The sequence below is a fragment of the Rattus norvegicus genome, chromosome 2 (assembly GCF_021556685.1).
Source record: "Rattus norvegicus strain SHRSP/BbbUtx chromosome 2, alternate assembly SHRSP_T2T, whole genome shotgun sequence".
NCBI classification, from domain to species: Eukaryota; Metazoa; Chordata; class Mammalia; order Rodentia; family Muridae; genus Rattus; species Rattus norvegicus.
The window spans coordinates 34,287,914-34,309,100 of NC_141535.1; the positions used below are offsets into that span (position 1 = coordinate 34,287,914).

The 21,187-nt window shown below is 41.2% G+C and overlaps 1 long non-coding RNA gene across 1 annotated transcript in view; it reads left to right on the forward strand.

The window, feature by feature from the left end:
• LOC134485829 (uncharacterized) overlaps window positions 1–21,187 on the forward strand; it is a 167,753-nt gene that overhangs the window by 68,269 nt on the left and 78,297 nt on the right. The window contains exon 4 of the long non-coding RNA XR_015673835.1: window positions 5,497–5,551. This is a non-coding gene — a long non-coding RNA (uncharacterized LOC134485829). The remainder of the gene's footprint in view (window positions 1–5,496; window positions 5,552–21,187) is intronic.

Here is a 21,187-nt window from a genome sequence, read left to right on the forward strand (position 1 = left end):
TTGGCTGCGAGCATCCTCCCCTGTATTTGCAAGACTCTGGCAGAGCCTCTCAGGAGACAGATATATCAGACTCCTATCAGCATGTATTTCTTGGCATCCACAAGGGTATCTGGGTTTGGTGTCTGTATATGGGATGAATCCCCCAGGAATGGTAGTTAAGAATGGCCATTCCTTCAGTCACTGCCCCACACTTTGTCTCCATTTTTCCTCCTGTGAATATTTTTGTTTCCTCTTCTAAGAAGGTCTGAAACATTCACACATTGGTCTTCCTTCTTCTGGAGCTTCATGTGGTTTGAGAATTGTATTTTGGGTATTCTGAGCTTTTGGGCTAATATCCACTTATCAGAGAGTGCATAGCGTGCATGTTATTTGTGATTGGGTTACATCACTCAGGATGATATCTTTAGTTCCATCCATTTGCCTAAGAAATTTAAGAAGTCATTGTTTTTAATAGCTGAGTAGTATTCCATTGTGTAAATGTACCTCATTTTCTAAATCCATTCTTTGGTTGATGGACATCTGGGTTCTTTTCAGGTTCTAACTATTATAAATAAGGCTGTAAAGTGTCTTTGTTATATGTTGGAGCATCTTGCCAGGATATGCCCAGGACTGGTATAGCTGGGTCCTCAGGTAGTACCATGTCCAATTTTCTGATGAACCACCAGACTGAATGGTTATATCAGCTTGCAATCCCAACAATGGAGGAGTGTTTTTCTTTCTCCACATCCTTACCAGCATCTGCTGTCACCTGAGTTAGCCATTTTGACTGTTGTGAGGTGGAATCTCAGAGTTGTTTTGATTTGCATTTTTCTGATGACTAAGGATGTTGAACATTTCTTTAGTTGCTTCTTGGTCATTCAATATTCCTCAGTTGAGAATTCTTTGTTTAGCTCTGTAGCGCATATTTTAAAAGGATTATTTGATTCTTTGGAGTCTAACTTCTTGAGTTCTTTGTATATATTGGATATTAGCTCTCTATCGGATGCAGGATTGGTAAAGATCTCACAATCTGTTGCCATTTTGTCCTACTGACAGTGTCCTTTGCCTTATAGAAGCTTTGCAATTTTATGAGGTTCCATTTGTCGATTCTTGATCTTAGAGCATAAGTCATTGGTGTTCTGTTCAGCAAATTTCCCCCGTACCCATGTGTTTGAGGCTCTTCCACACTTTGTCTTCTATTAGTTTCAGTGAATCTAGTTTTATGTGGAGGTCCTTGATCCATTTGGACTTGATTTTTGTACAAGGCAATAAGAATGGACTGATTCGCATTCTTCTTCTGGTGAGCTCCAGTTGAATAAGCACCACTTGTTGACAATGCTGTCTTTTTTCACTGGATGGTTTTAGCTCCTTTGTCGACCATAAAGTGATCATAGGTGTGTGGGTTCATTTATGGGTCTTCAATTCTATTCCATTGACCTACCTGCCTGTCTCTGTACCAATTCCATACTTTTTTTTTTTATCACTATTGCTCTGTATAACAGCTGGAGGTTAGGGATGGTGACTCCCCCAGAAGTTCTTTTATTATTGAGAATAGCTTTTCTATCCTGGGTTTTTGTTATTCCAAATGAATTTGCAAATTGCTTTTTCTAACTCTGTGAAGAATTGACCTGGAATTTTGATGGGGATTGCATTGAATCTGGGGATTGTTTTTGGCAAGATGGCCATTTTTGCTATATTAATTCTGCTAATCCATGAGCATGGGAGATCTTTCTATTTTCTGAGATCTTCAATTTCTTTCTTCAGAGACTTGAAGTTCTTGTCATACAGATCTTTCACTTGGTTGGTTAGAGTCACACCAAGGTATTTTATATTATCTGTGACTATTATAAGGGGTGTCATTTCACTAATTTCTTTCTCAGCCTGTTTATCCTTTGAGTAGAGGAAGGCTACTGATTTGTTTGAGTTAATTTTATACCCCAACACTTTGCTGAAGTTGTTTATCAGCTGTAGGAGTTCTCTGGTGGAACTTTTGGAGTAACTTAAGTATACTATCATATCATCTACTAATAGTGATATTTTGACTTTTTCCTTCCCAATTTGTATCTCTCTGGCCTCTTTTTGTTGTCTAATTGCTCTGGCTAGGACCTCAAGCCCTATATGGAGTAGGCAAGGAGAGAATGGGCAACCTTGTCTAATCCCTGATTTTAGTGGAATTGTTTCAAGTTTTTTTCCATTTAGCTTGATGTTAGCTACTGGTTTGCTATATATTGCTTTTACTATGTTTGGGTATGGGCCTTGAATTCCTGATCTTTCCAAGACTTTTATCAAGAAGCAGTTGGAGTAGCCATTCAAATATTGAATAAAATCAACTTTCAACCAAAAGTTATCAAAAAAGACAAGGAAGGACACTTCATATTCATCAAAGGAAAAATCCACCATGATGAACTTTCAATCCTAAATATCAATTCTGAATTTCAAGACTCATACAAAGGTCATAGCTTAGGTAATGAATGCATTGAAAGACACAATTCTAAGAATTGGATTCATTCATGAGAGCTTCGTTCTGTGAATTTATGTCTATAAAATGTTTTTTGTAAAGACTGATATAATAATTTCCGCTTAATGTACTGTAATTTTCCACCTTACTGAGAAATTGTGAGTAAATTTTATTTGAAAGACTAAATATACTTCTTTAAACAACCAAAAAAAGAAACATTGTTGAATTTTGTCAAATGCTTTCTCAACATCTAATGAGATGATGATCATGTAATTTTTTTCTTTGAGTTTGTTTATATAGTGGGTTACATTGATGGATTTCCATATATTGAACCATCCCTGCATCACTGGGATGAAGCCTACTTGATCTTGATGGACCATCATTTTGATGTGTTCTTGGATTCTGTTTGCAAGAATTTTATTGAGTATTTTTACATTAATAATCATAAGGGAAATTGGTCTGAAGTTTTCTTTCTTTGTTGGGTCTTTGTATAGTTTAGGTATAAGAGTAATTGTGGCTTCATAGAAAGAATTGGGTAGTGTTCCTTCTGTTTTTATTTTGTGAAATAGTTTGGAGAGTCCTGATATTAGGTCTTCTATGAGAGTCTGATAGAATTCTGCACTAAACCCACCTGGTCCTGGGTTTTTTCTGGATGGGAGACTTTTTAATGTCTGCTTCTATTTCTGTAGGGGCTATGGGGCTGTTTAGATGGTTTATTTGATCCTGATTTAACTTTGATGAGTGATATCTGCCTAGAAAAATGTTCATTTCATCTAGATTTTCCAGTTTTGTTACATATAGGCTTTTGCAGTAGGATCTCATAATTTTTTGAATTTCCCTGGTTTCTCTTGTTATGTTTCCCTTTTCTTTTCTGATTTTGCTAATTTGGATACTATCTCTGTTCCCTCTGGCTAGTCTGTTGATTTTCTCAAATATCCAGCTCCTGGTTTTGTTGATTCTTTGTATAGTTCTTTTTGTTTCTACTTGGTTGTTTTCAGCCCTGAGTTTGATAATTTCCTGCTGTTTACTCTTCTCAGGTGTATTTTCTTTTTTTCTAGAGCTTTCAGGTGTGCTGTCAAGTTGCTAGTGTATGTATGCTCTCTCCAGTTTCTTTTGGGGGGCACTCAGAGCTATGAATTTTTCTCTTCGCACTGCTTTCATTGTATCCCATAAGTTTGGGTATGTTGTGCCTTCATTTTCATTAAACTCTAAGAAGTCATTAATTTCTTTATTTCTTCCTTGACCAAGTTATCATTGAGTAGATCATTGTTCAGCTCCCGTGTGTATATGGGATATCTGCCACAGATGAATTTCTTTTTTGGTCTGGTCTATTTGTAGTTCTGTAGGCTTCTTATATGCTTATGCACATTTCTTTCTTTAGGATAGGGAAGTTTTCCTCTATAATTTTGTTGAGGATATTTCCTGACCTTTTAGTTCAGAATCTTCATTGTCTTCTATACCTATGATCCTTAGATTTGATCTCCTTGTGTCCTGAATTTCCTGGATGTTTTGAGTTAGGATCTTTTCTCATTTTGCATTTTTGACTTTTGTGTCAATATTTTCTTAGTATCTTCTACCTCTAAGCTTCTCTCTTCTATCTCTTGTATTCTGTGGGTGATGCTTGCATCTGTGACTCCTGATCTCTTTCTTAGGTTTTCTATCTCCATGGTTGTCTTTCTTCGTGATTTTTTTACGTTGTTTTTAAAGTCTTCTCACATCATTATGAGATGTGTTTTTAAATCGGAACTTTGCTGTTCTGGTGTTTTGGGGTATCCAGGACTTGCTGTGGTGGGAGAACTGGGTTCTGATGATGGCAAGTAGCCTTGGTTTCTGTTGCTTAGGTTCTTGCACTTGCCTCTTACCATCTGGTTATCTCTGGTGTTATCTGGTCTTGCTGTCTTTGGCAGTGACTTTAACCTTCTGTGCTCTCAAGTATGCCAGCTCTCTCCTGGTGGGATCTGGGTGAAGAGAACTGTGGTACAGGGTCAGTTCTAGGTGCAGATGTTAATAGGAAGCATGACAAATCTTTTAAATATGCCTCTGCAACCATAGCTTTAAAATTAAAGTATGGATAACAGTGGGTGGTCATGAAGTGGAGGAATTAAAAGCAAAATTGTGGGAGGCTGTTTAATGTTTTCCCTGAAGAGATCCAGGTCTTAGTCTTTGGCAACTGTGAATGTTATCTTATGGCAAAAGAGACTTTGCCATTTTAAGGCTCTCAAGATGGTGAGATTATCCTGGATTATCTGAGAGAGTCAAAGTAATTACAGGTGTTCTTCTAAAAGACAAGTAGAGGGGAAGTTGACAGAAGCAGTGGTAGTGTGACCACTGGAGGAAGGGGCTGCTTATGTGGCTTTGGAAATAGAATGGATCTTTGCATTTGAGTCATATAAAGATGAAAACATCAGGGAAACAAATCCCCTCCTTAACCTTCAGAGGAAGGTACCCTTCTCCTGAGCTTTTTTGACTTTGACCCAGTGACACTGATTTCACATTTCTGATCTCTAGTGCTACAAGAGTGAATACATAGCTTGTAGAACTACTAGCTTTGTGATGCTTTGTTACAACAGTGGAAGAGGAAAATCACAAGAATCAGCTATGGAGCTCACCAAACTGTCATTGCTCATCCTTTCCCTGACTAGAGAGGCATCCCTGGCATGAGACATTGCTAAGACCAAGGTGCTGTAGTAATCTGTTTTTCATGAAGAGAACTAAACTATGAAGTGTTCTTTCCCTGACTAAGAGGATGTGATATAAAGGAAGAGGTTGTGGTTGTGGCTTTCCAAAAGAATAGTAAGAAACTTGAAGGCTGTACTGCTCTGTGACACCATGGAACTGACTAGGTGACCAGATGTCCCAAATGAAAGTGCCTCTGCTTTTCACATTGTTCCAAAATTATTTGTCTATAGTTTAAAAGGCACCAGGTCTTTTAGATACTGCAACAAGTGTCAGTATACAAAGATCAGATTAATGCAACTAAAATTACATTAGACATGAACTTTGTAGTATGCATGTTGGAAGCCAGCTGTGGTTCTGAGGCCTCTGTTTTCCTCCCTCAGGTATCCCGGTGCCACTGCATACTGGCCTAGAAGGATGAAGCAAAGTTTAGAACAGGTGAGGTCTGCAGAATCCTGGCTGAGAGTAAGTGGGGGATGGGGGAGTAGACCTCTGAGGTCTTTTAGACAATACTCCACAAAACATCTCTTTTAAACAATCTTCAGTGAAACAGCTGGTGCACATACACTTCATTGGAAGTGACCAAGGGCTATATATGGACCCTGAAGAGTTGGAAGGAGTATTCAGGATAATGTAAATCATTGGCTGGGTTCTTATTGGGAGAGAGAAAGATGAACTTGAAGGTATGCCAAAGACTATGTTACCCTCCTCAGATAGATGGTGTGGGGGGGTCAGGTTCCCCAATAAGGTCAGAGAATGGGAAGCCATGCTGGAAAAGGGAGTCCTCCATTTTGTGCCGAGCTCAGAGGAGCTATCCAGATCTGGTAGACTGCAACCTTAAGTAGCAGGGCTTCCCAGCTCCATACAGGATGAACAAGCAAGCAAGGGACAGTGATTCATGAAGTGATTGAAGCACATTATGCTTACAGATTTTAGTCTGGAGTATTAATCATATGTTGTCTAATCAGTCCCTCCAGATTAATAGTGACAAGACTTCAGGAATCAGGTTGGAGAAAGAGTATGCAAAAGTTAATTGTTAGTATCTGTAACACACACTGGCCACTAGTTCAGCACCACAAGATTAAAGTGTGGGACTTTTAATTATTAAATAAGTTTGGTAAATTAACCTTTTAATTATAAAATAAAATGACCTTTTCTTCTTCCTTGCACATCTGCTTTGAAATGTCTCCACTGGATGTAGAAGTCTCTATTACTTACCAGGAACTAACAGGCTGTTAGGCCTGTTCTGCATCTTATTACATTACCTACCCTCTTTACCCTCTATATGATACCAGTGGCTTTTCTTAAAGAGAGAATCTAAGTTCCTACTGCAAAGGATGGTGGTTATTCCTTCTTTTGCATCTTTTTGAGAGTCTATCATGTTCCCCTGTTAACTTTAAGTAGCACCTAATTAAGCACAGTAGTTTAGCCAGGACTGAATGGAGTTCAAAGTCTCAATGGAAAATGTGGCATATGACAGCCATTTTACTTAGCCACACATGGGGTTTGGGAACCCTTTGAAAACTCTAGACATTGATTGGAGGACTCAGAATTTGTTACTTTGGTGAAGCATTAGTGACAGTATTTGGGAAACTGTAAAGTACTTGGCTATACTGTAAAGTTAGTTAACCATCATAATAATTGCAACAGCTACATATCACCAGGGTTAATGGCTTTTCATGGACATTGAAGTCTCCTTCCTAACTTGATTCCTATTCTGTGAAAGGATTTTGTCCTGGCCCCCGGAGTCTGTGTAGATGAGACTCAGGAGGCTCAGCATAGAATTAAGCTCCTCCAACCAGTGTCCTTCTCACTTACTGCAGCCAAGTCCTGGTTCCACATTCACTGTCATAGCTGCTATGTGTCACCCTTCTCCTGGAGTTACTTTCCCCCTTTCCTTTCTGCATGTTTTCTTCTCCCTTCTTCTGACAGTCCCCTCTACCTTAGGTCTCTTGATCTCTTCATTTTTGAATCCCAGTGTTGTCTCTCTCTTAACTTGCTGTGGTATATGGAGAGGAAAACACACTGTATTGAGTAATACCAGAAGGTGGTATGGAGTTCATGAACAAAGAAAGGCCAGGGTGACAAACTTGAACCTAATTGTGGAGGATTTTTCATGCTAAGAGGAAGTATGACAACTTTATCTTGAAACTGGGGTTTCCATTCTGAAAATACTTAAACAGAATGTTATATGTTTAACTTGCATTTATGGTAGATTGTGATAATAGTGTTGCAGAAGACTGCTTTATCTTATGTGGGATATGGGTCTGTGGGATAAAATTGTCAGTTCGGTGAGAATAGGTATGACCGCTAATCTTTGTTGTCAGCTTGACTTGATTTGGAGTTACATACGAGACACACTTCTGGGTGTGCTTGTGGGGACTTTTCCAAAAAGGGTTAACTGAGGAAGGAAGACACTCCTTGAATGTAGCTGGCACCATCCCACAGGCTAGAGTTCCACATTAAACGGCAAGGAAGAAGGAGCTCTCTGAGCACCACATTTGTCTCTTTACAGTTTCTGACTGCAGCCATGATGTGACTAGTTCCCCAAGCACCTGTCATCATGTTTTCCCTCTACAATGGAGAATATTTTCCTCCAACCATGCCCCCAAGTAAACCTCCCCTTACATCCATAAGTTGATTTTGTCTGGCATCTTATCCCAGCAAGAAAAGTAAGTAGCACAGCAGGCCGGGGGCGGTGTATTAGTGAAGAAAGCGCTGCGGTGCCTCATGCACACATAATAAAAAACACTTGAGCTTAACAGTTAAACTGGGAAGAGACGAAAGTGATTGCTAGGTAGCTCATGGATGGAGCCGAGGCCAGGATATCTCCTGGGGGTTATCTGCACAGGAAAGTGGAAGTCTAGGAATCAGATGCAAGAACAAGGGGATACATGAGCAAGATGGGCCAAAAAAGCCACTAGAACGAAGCCGGAGGACACATGTGGGTCAGTAATCTATTAGAAATGAATAGAATCTCCTCCCTCCAGACTCTCAGCTATGCACCGGGACTGGAGTCTTCCATTTCATTTTACTATAAGGTTCTTTCTAGTTCAAGTTTTACTGAGGAGGAGTGGACTGTAGAAAAGGAGAGGTCATTTTCTGGTCATGCTAGAAAATGTGAGTAGGCATGAGGACAACATTAGCCAGCATCGGGCGGTTCTTCAAAGCCTTCCAAATGACTCCCTGAGAGCCATCTACTCTGTGCCAGTCAGCCAGGGTCATGGGGAGCATCAGGACAGTCAGTGTACTATCCTGAGTCCCCTTTACCTTCACACTCTTGGCCTTTGCAATGATTTTATAAATTCCTAATTCTGCTGTGAAATCATTTTTGTTGTTATCTTAAGTTCCCATTTTCATGATTTGTCTGCTATATAGAAAAAAATCTCCTAAAAGACCAAAAACCAAAACATAAATGAAAGAACCTTTCAAGTTGAGATCATGTGGCTCAGAGGTCAGCGGTCTACTCACCCCGCCACCCTCAGACTGTTTTCCCAACATCACACAGCCCTTTAGTTAAGAACTCAAAAGGATGGGACATGGATTTACAAATATTTCTATTTAAACAATTTAAAATAGAAACTTCTACTGAGTTGATATTTAACATCCAGTTACCAAAATCTTGACTATTCAAATGATCCCATTCTCCTAAAATACGAGCACAGAGCTGAAGTTTTAGTAGGGGTACAGTGGTGTTTCATAATAGGAGGGAACAAAAGATTACTAAACTTGAAACTTCATGTGTAGTCATGTATCAGATGTTACTGATAGGTGGATTAATTTTTTTCCCCAGTAACCCATGGGCTGATGAAAAGATATTCAAATGGACTTGCATTTGAGAGCCAAAAAATTTCCATGCAAAATTCCTTTGGGACTTTTTTTTCTTCTTCTTTAGATAAGTAAAACCAAGTTCTGGATGCAGGAGGGGAAAAAAAGCCTAAATATTATGACCTCACTTGTCATCAATATGCATATCAAGTTTTGCTGTTTTAAAATTTTCCCGGTCAATGTAGGTATTAAAAGCCCCTTGTCAACCAGCCAACTGTGTTGATCTCTTTTCTCCTCAGTGACTGTTTCCTAGTCAGTTGCTGTCTGGGGTCAGTTTTCTAGGCTAGACAGCACATTTGTAAATACAGAGACCTCTGGCTTTGAGTCAGTCCTTAATATCTGGATGGGGGAAGGATGTGGCTCACCTCTTCTCAGGTCAGTGGATTGCTGCCTTTTATGTACCAGGCATCTGAGTTACTCAATAACTTTTGGGCAAGTCAACTGTATTCTCGAAGCACGTAGGCACTTTTGGTGTTTAAGTAACATATTTGACACTGAATCAGATCCCTATAAGCCAGATTTCAGTTCTTCCAAACTCTAAAGATGGGCTAAGCTTGGCTTTCGGCTTAGTTCACTGAATAGCTTAAAATTGTTTTTCAAATGTCCCTGGGATTGGCCAAAACCAAATCTACTTTGCCAAACATTTTACTTAATTTAATAACAAAAATCCCATCTGTATTTTAATGAAAATTTAATCCATATGCTTGATTCACTTTTTGCATTTAATCCATCAAAATATTTTGTAAGAGTTATCTGGAATCCAAAAGGCCTTCTATGTCATTTTTTTTTGTAGAAATGTGTTGGCATAGGACTCTCTCCCTAAGCATTTTCTTCTTCTCCTAATAGGGAAATTCTGCTTTCCCAGCACCCAGATGACTTAGAGCTTATGCACCCTTTCTGTGGTTCTCCTTTACACCAATTACACTCTTGTGGAATCACTAATCAAAATGGCTCACAAAGATATTCTCATTCTGCATTTCTGTAGTATGTAAGAAAGGAAAGAAGTGAAAGGTTAGGGTGATATGGAATCTTGGCTTTTATTCTGAGGTAGAGCCTAGAAGCCATGCCCTTAGTCCTCCATGTCCATGGAATAATTGAATGTATTTAGGCAGAAGTATTTCATAAGTATTTCATGTCGAAGGGGATGGGGAGGTGGCTAAATATTTCCCATAAAGCTGATTTATAGAGGTTGAATATATATATATATATATATATATATATATATATATATATATATATATATATCTCCAGCATTTGGAACTGGCTAATTTCTCTCTTTTTTTAAATTAATCATTCAACTCGTTTACATCTCAAATGATATTCCACCTCCCAGTTACCCCTCCACAAACCCCTCATCCCACATCCACACTCTCCTCCTCCTCCTCCACTGTCTCTATGAGGGTATTCTCCCACCCATGCCACCTTCTCCTGCCCCACCGCTCTAACATCCACCTGTACTAGGGCATCAAACCTCCACAGAACCAAGGGCCTCCCCTCCCACTGATTGTCAGACAAGGCTATTCTCTGCTACATATGTATCTGGAGCCATGGATCCCTCCCTGTACACTCTTGGTTAGTAGTCTAGTCCCTGGGAGCTCTGGGTAATTCGGCCAGCTGATATTGCTCTTCCTATGGGGTTGCAATTCCCCTCTGCTCCTTCAGTCCTTCTGCCAGCTCCCCCACCAAGGTCTCTGAGCTCTGAAGGTTGGCTCCAAGCATCCACATCTGCATTGGTCAGTTGCTGGCCAAACCTCCCAAGGAACAGTCACACCAGGTTCCTGTCAGCAAGTGCCTCAAGTTACGTAACATTTCAGGTGACTATAACATAGAAAAGCTCTTCCTAGGCTCATTGGAAAAGAGATTGCAAGTGCAGAGCATTGATAGTTTACTTTGAAGACTAGCTCTGCCTTGCTGGGCAACAGGCAGTCCAGCAGTGGCTAAAGAGAGGAGGGAGGGTGGAAGGGAGAACCAGAAATGGAGGTTTGTGGCCTTGGCTGTGCTCTTCAGTGAGGTCATCGCTCTTCATTGCTGCCCTGCTGGGCCTGTCCTGCTGCCAGGACCCAAAGAGCTTCAGATACAATTGATCTCATTATAGATCAGGACAGACTTGGCTCAGATGGATGGCGGGCTCTCTCCCAGTGATTAGGACAGAGCATACTTTTCTCCCCATCCCCACTCCTATCTCAGTCTTCTGGCTGAAGGTTCTTTTGTCTTTGGATTAATCTAGGGTTAATCTAAGTTTACTTACTTGCTGCAAGTCTGAGCTGGCAAGGTGGACATAATCTTCAAATAACTCTGAAAATGCCACTCCCACCATCAGTGCGTGTGCTAATTTGTTTAACCTCTGTCTACATTGGACCCAGACCAACTCTGAAATACTGGGCACAAGGCTTAGTAGGATTAAATCAAAGATTAGTTCTGCATCTGATCTCAGACGTAGTTCTTACTTTCTTGCCGGCTTGCTAGGAGACTTCTCAGTGCTTTGTTTTTCTCAGAGACAGAGTAGAATGGAAGAATCTGGAAATACAAAAGGAACTTCAGAAGGCTATTAAGGTGCTCCAATAATGACTGCACTTAAACTGTTCCTTCAGTGAGAACTTTTCTCTCAGACACTTGTGGAGGAAGACCACCATTTCCTTGATAAGGCATTCTGTTTCCCCATAATGTATGGTGATTCCCTCACAAGGGTGATTATGATGTTTAGGGAGTGGTGGTGGGCAGATCGGAGAGATACTTGCTTCCTTCCCAAACTTAAGAAGTGAAAAGTAAAGACAGACGGTAGAGCTCCATGTAGATTCTTCCCGGTGTACAGAAATGAGCTCCATTCTGATTGTAAGTTCTTGACATTCCTTGTTTCTACCTCACTGTCTCTGTCAGAATGATACATGATCTGTGATGTTCTTACATCATTCTAGATTGAGACTTAATTCCTCTGAAAAATAAATTGCAACAGACCCTCTGTTTCTTGCCTAAAATCTTCCTCATTCAACCAGCAATCTGTTTAAGCTAAGATAGAGACTTCTCTGTTCTTTTGGTTCATACTGAAGTGTCTGTTCTCATAGTTAGTAAACTTGCTACTACCAAAGATGAACACTGGGACCTGGGAAACCACAGATGGGTCCTGGGGACCTGGGAACCCTCAGACGGATCCTGGGGACCTGGGAACCCTCAGACGGATCCTGGGGACCTGGGAACCCTCAGACGGGTCCTGGGGACCTGGGAACCCTCAGATGGGTCCTGGGGACCTGGGAACCCTCAGACGGATCCTGGGGACCTGGGAACCCTCAGATGGGTCCTGGGGACCTGGGAACCCTCAGACGGATCCTGGGGACCTGGGAACCCTCAGACGGATCCTGGGGACCTGGGAACCCTCAGACGGATCCTGGGGACCTGGGAACCCTCAGATGGGTCCTGGGGACCTGGGAACCCTCAGACGGATCCTGGGGACCTGGGAACCCTCAGACAGAACTGTTGCTACAGTAGGCACACACAAACAAACGGCACACAATTTCCCTTCTAATGGACCTTCATCATGGAGGGGACAGAGCACTCTGCTCTTTCTCATTATATCTACATTTTCTTTTTATTTCTCTATAGATAATAAACTCCAAATAGTCTCTACCTTCCAAGGGAAAATATATAATATCCAGTAAAAACATGTTTTTTTAAGAAAAGAAAATCCCCAATGTTTCAAGATTATTGATCTTAATGTTCTAGTGATATTGCCTTTACTTGGCAGCACTTACTCAGGGAAAGGCAGGGCTCCCAGTTGGGCCCGAGAAATGCTGAGCAAGTCACTTACAAAGCAATTTTAAAGTTATGGAAAGAAAGTGAAGGCACGGTATAATTTGAAGCATAAGGGGGAACCTTGGTAAGACAGTGTTCTGTTAAGAGTTTTGAAGGTTAGCATCTGGAAATCACTTAAGGAATAAAGCATTCATGAAAAACAAATAAATAAATTACCATTGAGTTCTAAAAAGAAAACATGTTCAATTTAGTAAAACTAAGACCAGCATTATATCAACATCATATTGCGTGAGATTATGCACACAGGTGGCTTATCTTCAATTTTCTGTTTATTGAAAATTATAGTATCCACTGTCCACAGAACTCGAGAAGGTTAACAGACAGAAGGGCCCAAGTGAGTATGCTCCAATCCCACTTGGAAGGGAGAGGAAAGCGACCTCAGGAGGCAAAGGGAGGGAGGGACCTGGGTGGGAGAGGGGAGGGAGAAGGAAAAGGGGGACATGATCAGGTATGGAGGCAGGAGACAGGAGAGAAACCCTGAGAGCCAGCAGCATGAGTGGAAGTGTGCAACCCCAGGGGGTGGGAAGTAAGGGGATCCTCTAGAAAGTATCAGATTCTCGAGACATGAGAGACTCTCAGGACTCAAAGGGTCCTTAGATGAAGTGCCCAACAGTAGGGAGAGTGAACTCATAAAGTCCACCTCCAGGAGAAAGACAGGCATCAAGTAAAGGGATGTGGTTGCTATCCCACAGTCAAAAACTCTGATCCAGAATTGTTCCGGTCTAAAAGAACTGTAGGGACAAAAATGGAGAAGAGACTGAAGGAAAGGTGGCCCAAGGACTGGCCTAACTTGTGATCCACCTCAAGGGGAGGATCCAAGGCCTGACACTATTACTGATGCTATGGTGTGCTTACAGACAGTGGCCTAGCATGGCTGCCCTCCAAGAGGCCCAACAAGCAGCTAACTGAAACAGATGCAGATTCTTATACCCAATCATTGGACTTAAGTCAGGGACCCCTGTGGTTGAATTAGGGAAAAGTTGGGTGAGGCTGAGGAGGAGGAGGCCGACCTCACAGGAGGACCAGCAGTCTCAACTAACCTGGACCCCTGAGATCTCTCAGAGACTGAGCCACCAACCAGGCAGTATACACCAGCTGGCCCAAGGCTCCTGACACATATATCGCAGAGGACTGCCTGGTCTGGGCTCAGTGGGAGATGTACTTAACCTTCAAGAGACTTGCGGCCCCAGGTAGTGGGGAGGCCTAGTGGTGGTGGTGAGGTATCCTCTTGGAGACTGGAGAGGAAGAATGTGATGAGGAACGTCAGGAGAATGGACCAGGAGGGGGGCAACAACTGGGTTGTAAGAAAAAATAAAAGCAATAATAAAAAAATTATAAACAACTAAAAAATTATAGTATCCAATTGAAGACTCTTAGAATTAGTAGCAAGATCTTTTTGGTGTTTAGATTGAAAAATTATGGAATAATTTCTCACTGAAAATTATTTCATGTTTTCCATCAGATGCTGCATCAACAAGTCAGGTGCACTAAAGTAGGGAACTTTAACCTTGATGACTCAATAGGGAGGCGCCAATGAATGGAGTCTTGGGCTTCCTCTTTGATATTATCAGTTATTATAAGCATTTTTCCATATTCTACAGTCAAATATGGATACAGTTTTTGGAAAAGTTTAAAAAATATTCTTCGTGATATTTGCACAGATTTTTGTCTTTGCTGGATAAAGGAAAACATCATATGCTGAGAGAGAGAGAGAGAGAGAGAGAGAGAGAGGGAGAGAGAGAGAGAATGAATCTGACCGTACAGGAAGATGCTGCATGAGTGACTGCTGGACACCAGTCATGCTCAGTATCGTGCAGAAACCCTTCCATTTGATTCTTTATCTAAAAAGTTATTATGATCTTGGTCTTCGGTGGAATAGAACACCTCATGTGGAAAAACAGAGTGGTAAGCTTTCTGCTCATCTCATACCTCAGAAAGTGGCTTGTGTGTGAACAATCTTCATTTGTTCTCTCAACACCACAACCAGAATCGGAGTCTCATGGGGAGCACCGTACATAGAGAAGCCAGTGTGTCACTTTTATTCAGATGACCATAGACCAGATCTAGCCCCTGCTGCCCATCAGTTGTTAACCAAGTGCCCTTTAAAAAAAAAAAAAACTCCCTTCAAACAATTGGTAATGAGGGAAAAAAAAGAGCAATGAAGTTTTTTCTCTTTCAGCATGAACTTTCAAAAAAGTTTAAATACTCATGTAAAATATTAAAAACTATTTATAACCTTTTCAGGAGTAACTCTATACCATAGCAGGAAAGTTCCCTGCATGGTAACTAAGACACCCTACCCGCCCCACACACACAGTTTCTCCACTCCCTAAGACACACACACACACAACACACACACACACACACACACACACACAGAGTTTCTCCACTCCCTAAGACACACACACACACACACACACACACACACAGTTTCTCCACTCCCTAAGACACACACACACACACAACACACACACACACACACACACAGAGTTTCTCCACTCCCTAAGACACACACACACACACACACACACACACACACAGTTTCTCCACTCCCTAAGACACACACACACACACACACAGAGTTTCTCCACTCCCTAAGACACACACACACACACACACACACACACACACAGTTTCTCCACTCCCTAAGACACACACACACACACACACACACACACACACAGTTTCTCCACTCCCTAAGACACACACACACACAACACACACACACACACACACAGAGTTTCTCCACTCCCTAAGACACACACACACACACACACACACACACAGTTTCTCCACTCCCTAAGACACATACACACACACACACACACACACACACACAGTTTCTCCACTCCCCGAGTTTCTTCCATCCATTTCCAAAATGAGGTCTTTAATGCACAGGTTTCTGATAAGGTCCTGGAGCTGCCATATATAGGTTGAAACTTCAATCACTTAATGTGTGAATTCCTTAAATATCAGACTCTGGAGTTCTGGAGTAAGACCGTAGCTTGGTGATTTTCTTTTGTTGTTGTTTTGAGGCTTGCATTTGATATTCATGAATGTCTTGGCTTACAGCCTAGTACACAGATTTCACCTGTGGGCGTGGCATGTTCTGGCCACTCCCATTGTTAACACCTCCAGCCATTTTTAGGAACACACTCAAACACCTTCCTCCTAGTAAGCCTCCCTAAATTCCTCAAAGTCAGAATTTTCTTTTTTCTCAAATTACTTTCTGTATTGTCTTATAAAAATAGCCTTTGCCTACTGGCAAAAAAAAGTTAGGCAATTCGCAGTATTTAGAGTAAAATTTCACAGCAAACATTTTGACATGTACTCTTATGGCTATTTATGTCATACATATAGGATTAGTTGTATATCAATCCCCCCTCTACATCACAAGTTTTATATTTTATTCTTTAGTACTTTTATTTTTGCATCCATTTTTTTTTCTGTATAGCATTTTACATTTCCCTTAATTTAACAAGGCTCTTTAATTTTTGTCTCAGGATCTTCTTGGGAAAGACCACTCAATAACAGTTATTAAGTGGATAGATAAGCGTCACACCATTGCCAACAGAAAATTGAATTTATACCTCATCACACCCTGCCTTTCCCATGCTAGCTTCCCAAACTATGTTTCTATTGAATTGAAAATCCTTTCTGTCCAGTGACATATGCAACATAGAAACTTGATAAGCTGAACTATGTTTCTGAGGCCAAGGCCATGCACACCAGTGCTCCATAAATACTTCTAGCAGGAGTTAAAATGGAAGAGGTGCAACTTACACCAGGAGTCACAAGCTGAAGAGCAGTGAGAAGAAACCCAAGCCATATTTGGTGTCACGATCTCAATTTAGACTCCTCATTTTGAAAGCGTAATGGCAGTGGCGTGATAGCACAGTCACGAACCTTCTAAGAAAACCCCCCTGTGCTTCTTAGGAATGTAGAGGGAGACAACACGTGGGGGAGATAAGAGTGGAGTCAGGAAGCGTGAGGGAGGGCACAGGTGCTTGTTCGTATTGTTTTACTATGCACGGTGCAGCTCCGCGTTTGTCAGCATCCCTGAGAATGAACCAGGAGTGACTCTGCAAACACTTGGGTGTCATGGAAACCACACAATGCCACAGAACTTTTATTGCGAGGAGCTAGAACTAGTTTCTTTCCCCTTTCTTTCAAAGTAGTTGTATTAAAATGATAGTTTTGGGTGGTTTTTTTTTCGTTTTTTTTTCGTTTTGTTTTGCTAACCTGGGTTATTGGCCTTTATCACAATCCAAACTATTATCCAAAATATTTCCAGCTGACAGACTTCAAATCCTTGCATATGTTTTGCTCTCTAGTCTCTTGCTATAAAGTGTTGGTATGAGTGTATCATTCCTTTGACTGAAGACCTAGTCTCAAAATCTTTCAACAGTCTGGGAACATTATGTACCCTCCAAGAATCATAAAAAGACGCTAACTAAACTACAAATAATACTCACGTAGCCCTATTGGATGCCTGCCAGGTGCCAAGCCTTGTACTAAACATTATTTGTAAGTAATCCATTTAACTTCCACAAAACCCTAGCAAGGTAGAGGAAGAAGAGATAAATAACTTGCCTATCTTAGTTAGGGTTACTATTGCTATGATGAGACATCATGACCAAAAGCAACGTGGAGAGGGGTGACATTAATTTCCCTCGAAGTTCAATATAACCGTTTATTATTTTAAAAAAAAGTGAAGGTAGGAACCTGGAGGCGGGAGCTGATGCAGAGGCACTGGAGGGATGCTGCTTTCTGGCTTCCTCCTGCTTGCTTGCTCAGTCTGCTTTCTTATAGAACCCAGAACCATCAGCCTAGAGATATTACCATCCACAATTGGCTGGGCCAGCCTTGTGGATTCATTATCTCAATCGAGGCTCCCTCTGCTCTGATGATTCTGGCTTGTGTCAAGTCGACATAAAACTAACCTGCACATTGTCCAAAATGATTTATCACCTTTCAGCTCCTTTAGGATGTTCAAAAGGCACTATCTTCCACTGTAAAGGGAATCCAAAAGTATCGATGGTGGTCATCTTGGAAAACAGCACTGTTATAATACTCTTTGAAGCTTCACGAGAACCTTGTACTGTTGCTTTGACATTGAAATATTGAAACTTTTGTTGAAAATCAGGCTCATGAGTTTATAGACTTTTTTTCAAAGATTTTTGTTTATTTTATTTTTTGTGTATGAATGTTTTGACTGCATCTAAGTATACTGAGTGCACACAATGCCCACAGAGACCAGAAGAGGGCATTGGATCCCCTGGTGCTTGAGTTACAGAGCATGGTGGGTTGCCATGTGGGTTCTGGGAACTAAACTCATATCTTCCATAAGAACAACCAGTGCTCTTAACTACTGATCCACCTCTCCAGCTTGACTTCATAGTTTTTTCCTTTCATTTCTTCTCTTTTCATACTTTTCTATCAGGCCTAGTGAATGTTGTTTTGTTTTAAAATAGTCTTCCAGGGTAGCCTTGAACTAACAATCCATTATACCACCGGCATCTCTAGTGATGCGAATATTAGTCTGTGCTGCCATATGTACCTTTGTGGTACATATGCGGTACAAGCATTTTTCTCTGATAGTATTCATTGCCTCTTCAACTCTTGGCATTTCATGACCATTTTGGCAGAATGAAATGTCTTTCCTTCATCCTCACTTTGTGTGAGTCTTAAGATTAAACCCTGGCTTCGTATTTCCATGTTAAGTAAGGTCTCTACCAGGGACTGTATCCCCACCTTTTTGGTTACTTTGTATTTTGAGACAGTGTTTTAGGAAGATGCCCAGGTAGGCCTTGAGGTTGCAACCCTCTGCTCCACCTCCTAGACAGCAGATAATGGGCCTAGGCCCCCAGGCCAGGCTTCTTCTTTTTCTTGAAGGTCAATTTGCAATTATTAAGTAAACCTCAGAAAACATGTCTCTTGCTTCAGTGAGACAATTCTTGATACATGGGATGGAAAACAGAGCCAAGAACAGAATATTACTGGTCATCTAGGACTTCACTCTAAGGGGTAATATCCCTGCTGGGTTTCCATTCACAGTTTCTTTGCTCTGTTGCTGGGTTTGGCTTACACACACAAACACACACACACACATACACACACACACTGTTACACACAATCACATACATACACATTCTCACACATAGTCATATACACAGACACATATACTCACACAATCTCTCATACACTTACGCACACAAGCATACACACACACACACACACACACACACACACACAGAGTTTATTTTTTGAAACAGTGTCTCATACTGCTTAGGTTGACCTTGAACTTGTGGTATAGCTGAAGCTGGTCCTGAAGTCCTGATTCTACTGCTTTAACCTCCTAAGCACTTGTACTGTACATGAGCATCACTATGCATGGCTTTAAATTCTGCTTTTAAATCAGTATTTTACACCACACACACACACACACACACACACACACACACACACACACACACACACACACACATTCTTAAACAGAATCTTTGTTTGAACACAGTTGGTTTAATAGAGGAAAGTAGATTGGTTGTTGTTAAACGTTGGGGCATGGGGGGTGTTATAAGAACTTTGTTCTCTGTACTTGGTCCACACAGAAACTTCTCAGCATCACATGTGGAATCTCAAAACCTTAGGAAATGTAGTTTTCAAATACTATCAACCAACCCTCCCAGTATAGACCTTTCTTTTATACCTAATCCCTGTGTCCATCTGCTTCAGCTGTTTGCTTGAACAATATTTTCATTATGTAGATGGACTATGAGGACAGGAAGAGGAGTCGACACTTTTAGTTTGCTACAATTTCCTTAAGCTCAATCTAGAAACCCAATACTGTGGTGTCATTGAAGAGGTTCCTTCTTGTTCTCTGCCTCTACCTACCTTCTGGTGACTTCCTAGCATTTCCTGTGGTTCTCTGGCTTGCAGAAGATCCACTTGAAATTTTCTTTGTGCAGTTTCGCTGTGACCACTCACCTTACTATGTGTCTCATTAGTCTTTCTCTAAAGTCCCTCCCACCCCATTTGTAAGGACAACAGTCACCTTGGACTATGGCTTACCCTGGTGAGTTAACTTGAATTTGATTAGCTCTCTAAGAATCCATCCTGGAAACAAGGTCATGTTCTCATCTACTTGGAATTGGGGCTTCATTATACAAATTTGGAGGGAGGCACTAATCAATCCAGCACACTGAGATACCTTTTCCGACGAAGGAAGCAAGTAAATCATGGTTTTCTTCACTAGCTAGTCTAAAAGGGGTTGTATAAGGTCAAATCAGCTAGTAGGACTCAAGGCCAATAGCAGCATTTATAAAACAGTGGTTACGTTTTATACTTACCTGTGGTCAGGTGTGGTGGCTCATGTCTATAATCTTAGCACTTGGGAACTTGAGGCAGGAGGATCATGGTCTAAGTTTACAGACACCAAAGACTGGGGATGTGGTAGAGGGCTTGGGTAAAGCAGGCCTCTGCACTTAATCCTCTGCCTCACAAAAGCAAACAAACAAAAGCCAAATGCATAAAACATTAACTCCAGAAGTTGGGCCCAACTCTGAATCCTATTCCTGACCTCTTCCTTTACCAGCCAAGTCAGTGAGGCTTGCTTTGTACTTATTTCCCTTGTTTGATCACTGGCTGTGAGAGCACACACCTTGTGAGATTGTTGAGGGTATTCAAAGGGTTAATAAATGCTGTGCCTAAGGTCAGGCTCAAGGCAAATGTGTTATTAAGTTCAGGAAAGTCATTTATTCTAGCTCATTTTCAAGAGGACCATTTGTCGGCAGAATGTCACCATGAATGTACCACTCAGAATAAGGGTGAGCTTTGCCTAGGCTGCCAGCCTGCCTTAGTCTTTGTGCAATGCTGTGGCTACCTGACAATCTGGGTGGCTTGTCTTAGTCACTTTCTGAAAACACATGGTGATGTCGGAGCAGACATTCACTGCCTCCCCTTTGTAACGATGCGTTATGGGCACTCACATGGAGAGAGCCTGCAGCATTCTTTCTATTTTAGGTTGACCTTCTCTATGCCTCCTGGCTGAGTGAGGCCAGACAGAGATTTGAGTTCAACAGAGAACAGAGTAGCCCAGGACTTGCTTCACAATAGTCTGCTCTCAGAGTGAGAAAGTGGCTTGTATAGGTTTGGAGTGCAGAGTTTCAGCCTCACTAGATGGGGCGAGTTGTGCTTTAGAACAACCCTGGAGTGACATGGGGTCCTGGGAGTAAGGTTCTCATCCATGTGTACTCTTAGTAATGAGCTGATCATTTGGGCTTTTACAATGGTAACTGTCGTGCTGAACAATTTTTCTCAGAATGTTTGGGCGATTTAAAACATCTTCACCATCTACATGGCAACACTTGGTAGTTACTCTTTTAGCGTATGTATCATTTTTAATATTTTTTAGAGAGGAACATTTTTTCTGCTTTGCTT